Genomic DNA, 8,960 nt, shown 5'->3' with positions numbered 1-8,960 from the left:
ATTTATAATTGAAGTTTAGAACATAAAGAGAAGTACTTCCCTTAAGTGGAGATGGTGGGGAAGGATTATATGATACTAATGGCAATAAACAAAAAAATTTATCACACCGATCAGCTATTCCCCACTATCAAAAAGACCCACTATTTTCCTCTTCGTTCAGAAAATTCCTTTGTTATATGAGTATATACAGTATAATTTTGGATGTTGGATAGGTTAGGTAATATGACATTTTTAAAAAAAGGTTGGGAATTTCTAAGTAGTAAAAGTAATCACTTATTTGAGAAATGTTTACCTATGGACTTGTTTGACCTCCTCCAACCTTAATGAATTTGATTAGTTACTTCACTTGCTTATAATTTGGCTGAGCTCGAATGAGCATAAGATTAGTTTCGGTTGTTAATAACCTGAGTTTGTCACACAACAAAAAAGAAAAGAAGAGATTACCTTCCTATAAGCCTGCAATTGATAAATCTTTTGGCATACCATTGTTAATAAATCACAGAAGGAGTATTTTGGCAGACCATTGTTGATAAATCTTTAGCTAAAACAGATTCATTGGCAATTGAATAGATGTAGTATGTATGTATTTAAGTATGTGTGGATGTGCCTATAATCTTCGAAATGGTGATAATTCAAGTTAATGGTAAGTACCTGTACATTTTATGTCTTGTTCAATTGCTCATTGAAATTTTTTACCATCATATACAAGTCCATGATATGGTTGATGTCTAATGGTCTTAACCTTATATTTTTGTTGGCACATAGTAGGAGATGATGAGTAGATCAAAATTGAAATGCCCAATCCAAATTAAAAATGAAGATCGTGAACAAGTAAAGGTTTAGCAGCCAAACCCATAAATTGAGATTGAGCACTATATTGCACTCATTTTTGACAAAATGATAGTAGTGGCTTAACCTCAACAAGGTAAGTATAGCTTTTTAGTAGCCTTAGAATCTCATATAGTGTCATGGTTAGTCCTAGAAATAACTAATACAACTGGATTGGCCAGCATGGGTGCGTGCTATACCTGTAAGACATCATTATATGTAATGCTAAAGTTAGAATGTTTTATACTCCGTATACCTTAGCCTACTAGCTCAACGGGTAGAGCATTGTGTAAAAGCATAAAAGATGTGGGTTCGAATCCCGCGTAGGTTGTGTAGTGTTGAGACGAGAATTTGTATTAGAATTTAGTTGTAACAAAGCCAAATAAAAAATCATTATAAAATGTAGCAATAGTTCAATTTACATTTTACATATCGATTTATTATGGTTTATTTTTAAGATAATTTGGTTTCCTCTTATATTTTATTACATAAATATTTTAATAGATAACCTATATGTAGGAACGAACCTACATCTTCTATACATTTGCATAGTGCTCTACCTTTGAGCTAATAGGTTTTACATACTTACACAAGTAAACATATGATCTAAAATCTTCTACTTGTGTTCTAAATTTTGCCTTATGTTTTAAACATATTTTTTTCCTATGTTCTAAATTAATTCTTATGTATGTTCTAAATTTTTTTCTATTAGTTAAACATGCGTTCTAAATTTTATTTCCTATATTCTAATTAAACATATGTTCTAATTTTATTTTCCTATGTTTTAAATCAATGTTATCGTACTGAATTTTTAAATCTATGTACAATTTTTTTTCCTATGTTCTAAACTACATGTTTAATTTTTTTTTTCACTATCTCTAAATTATTTTCTATATTCTAAATTTTTTCTACCTATGTTCTAAACCTATATGTTCTAAATTTTTTCTCTATGTTTTAAAATTTTTCTACCTATGTTCTAAATTTTTTCTACCTATCTTCTATACCTATATGTTCTAAATTTTTTACCTATGTTCTAAATTTTATTCTATGTTCTAAATTTTTTTGCCTATATTCTAAACCTATATGTTCTAAATTTTTCCCCTATATTCTAAATTTTTTCTACCTATGTTCTAAATCTATATGTTCTAAATTTTTTCTACTTATGTTCAGTACCTATATGTTCTAATTTTTTTTCCCTATGTTTTAAACCTATATGTTCTAAATATTTTCTGCCTATGTTCTAAATTCTTCTATGCTTTAATTTTATTTTTTAAAATATATTATGCCTATTTTCTAAATTTTCTTCTAATGTTCTAAACCTATGTCTAACTTTAATTTTTATATTCTAAATTTTTTCCCCTATATTCTAAAACTATGCTCTAAATTTTTTCTTATGTTCAATATATTTTTCCTATGTTCTAATGTTCTAAATATTGTTTGCATATGTTCTAAAAGCCCTTAAATTTTCAATCTAAACTCTAAATATATGTATGTTCTAAATTATTTTCCTATATTCTACATATTATTGTCTATGTTCTAAATTTATTTCCTATGTTCTAATTTTTTTTTTGACATGTTCTAAATTGTTTTTATCTATATTCTAAATTTTATCCTATATTCTAAATTTTTTCACCCTATGTTCTGAATTTTTTTTGCCTATATTCTAAATTACTTTCACTATGTTCTAAATTTATTTCCTATGTTCTAATTTTTTTTTTCATGTGTTCTAAATTGTTTCTATCTATATTCTAAATTTTTTCACCCTATGTTCTAAATTTTTTCATCCTATGTTCTAAATTCTTTCACCCTATGTTCTAAATTTTTTTTTTTTGCCTATGTTCAAAATTACTTTCCTGTGATCTAAATTTTTAGTCAATGTTCTAAACTTATTTTCTATGCTCTTACTTTTTTTCCCAATATTCTAAATTTTTTTATATCTATATTCTAAATTACTTTTCTATGTTGTAAATCAATTTTTTTTTCCTATGTTCTAAAACCTCGTGTTCTATTTTTTTTTTTTTTTTAGATTTTCTTCCTATGTTCTAAAATTTTCACCCTATGTTCTAGATTTTTTTCCTACGTTCCAATTTTTTTTTTCCTTATGTTCCAATTTTTTTACCCAATGTTCTAAATTTTTACTATGTTGCACATCATTTTCTTATTCCAAATTTTTCCTATGTTCTAAAGTTGTTCGTATATTCTACACTGACGTTCTAATTTTAATATGTTTATGTGCTAATTTTTTCTCCCTATGTTCTAAGCTTATGTTTAATTTTTTTTCCTATGTTCTAAATCTCATATTTCTTATTGCTAGTACATTTTATAAATTGTCATTGACACAATCATAACCTTTGTTTAGAAATAAGTTGTTTTAATACTTTACTCCAAAGTATACTTATTTTCCTCATAAACTAACCAATTAAAGACTATAAGAGCTAACAGCTATATTAGAACAAGGTAATGAGAAACAAATAGCTATAAAAAAGAACCAAAAATTTTAGAAAATGGTTAAACTAGAGTATGCCATACTTCACTGACTTGGATCAACAAAAACAACAGGAACCAAAAGTGCAATAAATGAAAACTTAAACTCACTTCACCATGCAACACACACAACCTTACACACTAGGTGTAAACACCTAAAAATGTCTCCCCTAAACCAAATCCAATGATGAACAACCTTTCACCGCCATTATTGGTCGGGTTGAGTATTTAACCTTTGGAGTGCTTAAATCCATATTCATTCCCAATATATTTCATAAACTAATCCATTCCTAGCTCATTTCCCTAAACCATAACTTACTTTCCACTTTTCGTGTCCAAATCATAAATCCGAGAGAAACTGATTTTGTGTCCCTATAATTTTGATCCAATTATTATTTGGTTGGATAGTTTTTTCAATAAGATTTCCAATGATATATCATAAGCCCAATTCCTATTTAAAACAAAGAAGATATGAGCAAAATACTAAACTCGGCCCAAAACCGACACCCTTTCACTAAAACGGCCATATCTTAAAATATACAAATGATTTTGACTTGATTCCAATTTGGTTAGAAAGTAGACTTGATAAGCTTTCCAATGATATATTATATTCCTTATTCCAAGTTACGGATCAAAAGTTAACATAATTTTAAAAATGCGTAAAAAAAAACAGGAATTACCGCGCAGCAGCCAAAATGCCGCGACGCGGCAAAAGCTGACATGGCACGGTGCATATTGCTGTGACACGGTACTTTACACCGTATTTCGGGAAAAGCAGTGCACCATGACACGGCGCCACGTGTCGCGCCACGGTGGAAGTTGCCGCGCCACGGCAGCTTCTGCCATGTCACAGTACCCATGCCGCGTCACGGGATTTTCCGTGTTTTCTTCGCGTAAAACCTAAACGCGTTTTATTTTTTTAGGGTAGCTACTTCCTCGCGTCACAACATATTTTGCCGTGTCATGGCACTTTTTGCCGTGTCACGGCAGACACATGCGGTGTTACGGTGCCCCAAATTAAGGTTTTTATCTTTTTCTAGGGTTCGTGTGATCCCTTACTCATTTCCTCTATAAATACCTCCCCTCCTTTCTACAGTTTGGGGCACCAAATCATTCTCTCTTCCTCTCTTCTACACCAAAAATCATTCTCTTCTCTCTCTCATATTCTAAACCTTAAACATGTATTCCTTCCTTAAGCACTCCAAGGAGTCCATACTTAACCCGGAGTTTCGTCCTTAAATTGAGTCGTGAAAGGTATAATTAACTGAGGGTTTGGATCAAATCAATTCTACTTTTAATTTAATTTAATTTCAATTTGATTTATATTATTATTGAAGTTACTAACAATTTATTCATAATATAGCAATTTAAAGGAACGCGCGTAATGTGAGTAATTAATTAATTACTTGTTTTATTTTTCTATTGCTAGTATCATAATTAGGTTAATTTATATTTGATTTGACTAACAATTTATTGCTAAATTGATTCCAATATTAATGTTTATTCTATTGTTATTGATTACCATATTGCATGTTTAAAGGGAATATGTGATTGAAAATCACGCCTAATAAAATAATTTGGATGACCGGTTTAGGTTCCTTTTTAATCTTGTTATTAAATCAAGTGATCACGATATTTTAGAATTATGTGTTGCATTAATATTCAACCAATTTAGCATAATTATAGTTTGGAGCGAATTGAATCTTTATTTGTATGCCTTTGAGATCGCAGGAATCACTTCTCACTGTAAGAATCGAGTAGAGGCCAATACGGGCGAATGTGACTCCATGACTCACTTCGTACCATCATCCCCGATCCTCCTTTCGTGGTTCCGAACCATATGGAGTTAGTAATCTCATAGATTATGAATAGGGTGTAACCTTCACGGGTTAAGATGAAAGAACCTACTGAACCATATGGAGTTACACCATATGGAGTTAGTAATCTCATAGATTATGAATAGGTTTAGCCAGTTCAACTCCGCAGGTCGACACTTGAGAATAGAGGGAAGCATTTTGTAGTTGATGGGATTCGAACTTATAACCTTAAAGTCACAAGGTTACAAGGTGAATTTTCCATCAACTCCACCATGCTTTGTTTAGTTAATTGTTACATGTATTGTCCTATTGTACATGTTACATGATTATGCCGTATTAACTACGAGTCTACCAGTATATATGATAGTGCCCTCAGCTCGGTTCTTAAATTGATAAACTTATAAATGAACCTAGTTTACACGTTATATTGTGGATCTTTTTCCTATACTCCTATAAGTCCTATTGTACATGTTACGTTGCATGAATATAAAGTTTACTTGTTTTAATTTAGGGCATGTTCGGCGCTAGCGTTTGTGTAGCTTTTAGGTAGCTTTTAGTGGTTTGACTTGGTCAAACCAGTACTTAACAAAAAATGTAGTGTTTGGCAAAGTAATGGTTAGGATAACTTTTAGTGGTGAAGGTAGCTTTTATGAAAAGTTAGATATATTAGCTTTTGAAATTAGAGGTAGCTTTTGAAATAGGTGTTGAAAATTTAATCTATAGTATTAAATATAAAATATTGATTTTCAAATGTAATAGCTAGCCAACCACTACTTTACCGAACACTCATACCTAAATTATCTATCTTCACAGCTAACAACTAAAAGCTACCAACACAGTTAACAGCTACCTTCACAGCTGACAGCTACCTTCACACCTATATTTTGCCGAACATGCCCTTAGATTATATTTTGGTATTTTTAGATCTTTACACATCTATATACTCACCATCCTTGTCTCGTACACCTTTGACTTTCCTATCCTATTTAAATTCAGAAATCATGAGGGTTAAGATTATACTTCCTCTGTTTTTTTTATACTTATAACACATCTTTTATCACGCTTATCGATGAGGTGATTAAACAAGATAAACGAATGAATTAAGTTATGAAATTTAAATCGTAGCAACTTATCCCTTTCTTCTTATAGGTGTTAAAATTTTGTAAAGTAAGAGCTTGTTTGGCATCATTTTTGGTTTTTAGTTTTCTGTTTTTTTGAAAACTAAAAACCAAAAATAGGAAATGAGAAAAGGTGTTTCCGCTTTTTTGTTGTCAGTTTTCAAAATTATTATGATTTTAATAAGTTTAATTAATTTTTGATTCATTATGTGACATATATCATTTACTTTTATACAACAAAAAACCAAAAAACAGAAAACCACAGCAATGCCAAACGAACCCTAATTTATCCGTTTACCTAGTTTAATATCTTTCTTAACATACGTATCAAAGGGGTGTGCTGCAACTAAATAAAAACGAAGAAAGTATTACAATGATCGAGTATATTTGCACTTCGGATTTATACTTAGTGGTAAAATGTCATACAAGGTCATTTGATCTTGGAGCTCTACTTCGATTGACATGGCCCTTTCTATGAAGTAACAATGAAAAGTATTGACACACACTATATGAGACTTTTATATGGAGACAAATGGAGTACGTACTGACTCGGTTTCAAGTAGAAAACATTATAAGATTTTTGCAACGTAGGGAGTTGTGAGTACAAAATGTGATGCATTTGGCATTTTGGCAATTTGGTAACTTAATTGATTTTTTAATTTGCGTAGGCCTCACTTATTATCATTATCATTATCATTATCATTATTATTATTAAGGAATTTTGACTTTTACCACCTCCAAAAAACAACTTATTTGCTTTTACCACCTTCATAAAAAAAAGGTTTTATTTTACCACCACATAAAAAGTTGAAAGTTGGCTTTTACCACCAATCACCGCCAACTTACGGATTCTGGCCATAATTCCGTTAGTGGGGCCTATCATGTCCACGTGTCATATTATTAGGTAACTTTTTAAAAAAAAAATTAAGAAAAAATAAAAATAAAAAAAATTAAGAAAAAATAAAAAAAATTAAACCCGGCTACCAGCCCCACCGCCGGACCGACTACCAATCCCACCGCTGGACTGACTACCAGCCCCACCACTAACTCGTTGCACAGTCAGCCACCGAACCGCATAACGCACACAGTACAGTCACCGTACAGCCGTCGCACTAGCCACATCCACTGGACCCACAACACACCAGCCACAATCACCGCACCTATAACGAACCAACCACAACCACCGCACCCAACAACACACCAGCCACAATCACTGCACCTATAACGAACCAACCACAACCACCGCATCCACAACGCGCTAGCCACAGCCACCACACCACCCATAAAGTCCCCTCCTACCGAATTTCGACCACTCCTAAAACCCTAGCCATCACAAAATTTCGCACTACTAAAACCCTAACCACTACCTAATTCCGACCCCCTCCTTAGCCAACACCAAATTCCGACCGTACCTAGCCCCACTCGAAATTCCGACCAACTGAGGTGAGTCAATTCCGTTGCCTGATGGGATGCTGGTTGACTTCAAAAAAGTGGGCCCTACTAACGGATTCATGGACAGAATCCGTTAGTTGGTGGTAAAACCCAATTTTTGGAAATTTTGTTGGTGGTAAAATACAACTCTAAGTCAAAATTTCATTATTATTGTTATTATTATTATTATCATTATCATTATTATTATCAATTATTGTTATTTTCAATAAAAAAAAAATTCTTCATTCTTTTTTTTTTTTTTTTTTTTGACGTCATTTCTTCATTCTTTTATGCTACATGATCTCTACACAATTTTTAATTATTCTGTTATGTTACATGATCTGTAATTATTCCTTCATTCTGTTATGTTACATGATCTAATATTTCTCATTATTTATATGTTACATGATCTCTATATTTGACATGGCAGAGTATAGGAGGTTTAATGTTACATTATCTCATGATCTCTCATTATTCAAACATCCTTTTAATAATATAGATTTTCAAGTCTATTAAAAAATATACATATATAGACTTTCAAGCACTTGTTTAGAATAATTGATGATTTGGTAGTATTAAAAGACGTTTCTAATATGTGTCACATGCTAGCAACAAGTATCATGTATATGTGTCTACCAAAAATTATGCTTATACAAAAGGTTTAAATTGAGACCAACAAGTATTATATTATAAGTTTATCATTTTAGCTATTCATTTAATAACATATTAATTTTGTAAATAATACTACAGTTAAGTTGGATGAGATGAGTGTTTAATTATACTAATTAAACTAAATCAACTAATTGCAACATATTCAAAGTAATAACTCAAAGTATTATAAGAATGCTTGGAGTGTTCCCGTTGATGGCAGGTTAATTTTTCAAGTGGTTAAGAGATTAAAGGAGGTTAAGAAAGCTTTGAAAAATCTGAATAGAGTTGAATATTCTAAAATTGTGCCAGAAACCTAGAAACTAATAAAGAAGAATTATTGTCTATTCAGAAAGACATACAGCAGGATTATGGCAATTTGGCTTTGGTTGAAAAGGAAAAGAATTTGTTAGACAAGTTTGTAAAATGTGAGGAAGGACTATTATGACTTTTTGCAGCAGAAGGCTAAGCTGAATTGGTTAAAACTAGGGGATGACAACATAGCCTTCTTTCATAAAAGTATTAAAATGCAAGCATATAAGAAAAGGGTGATTTCTATTTAAGACATGAATGGGAATAGATGTGATGATAGGCAGCATGTGGCTAGGGCTTTTTGTTGACTATTATAAATACT

This window comes from Chenopodium album, chromosome 11 (genome assembly GCF_948465745.1).
Source record: "Chenopodium album chromosome 11, dcCheAlbu1.1, whole genome shotgun sequence".
In the NCBI taxonomy this organism is placed as follows: Eukaryota; Viridiplantae; Streptophyta; class Magnoliopsida; order Caryophyllales; family Amaranthaceae; genus Chenopodium; species Chenopodium album.
This window is presented reverse-complemented; position numbering follows the sequence as displayed.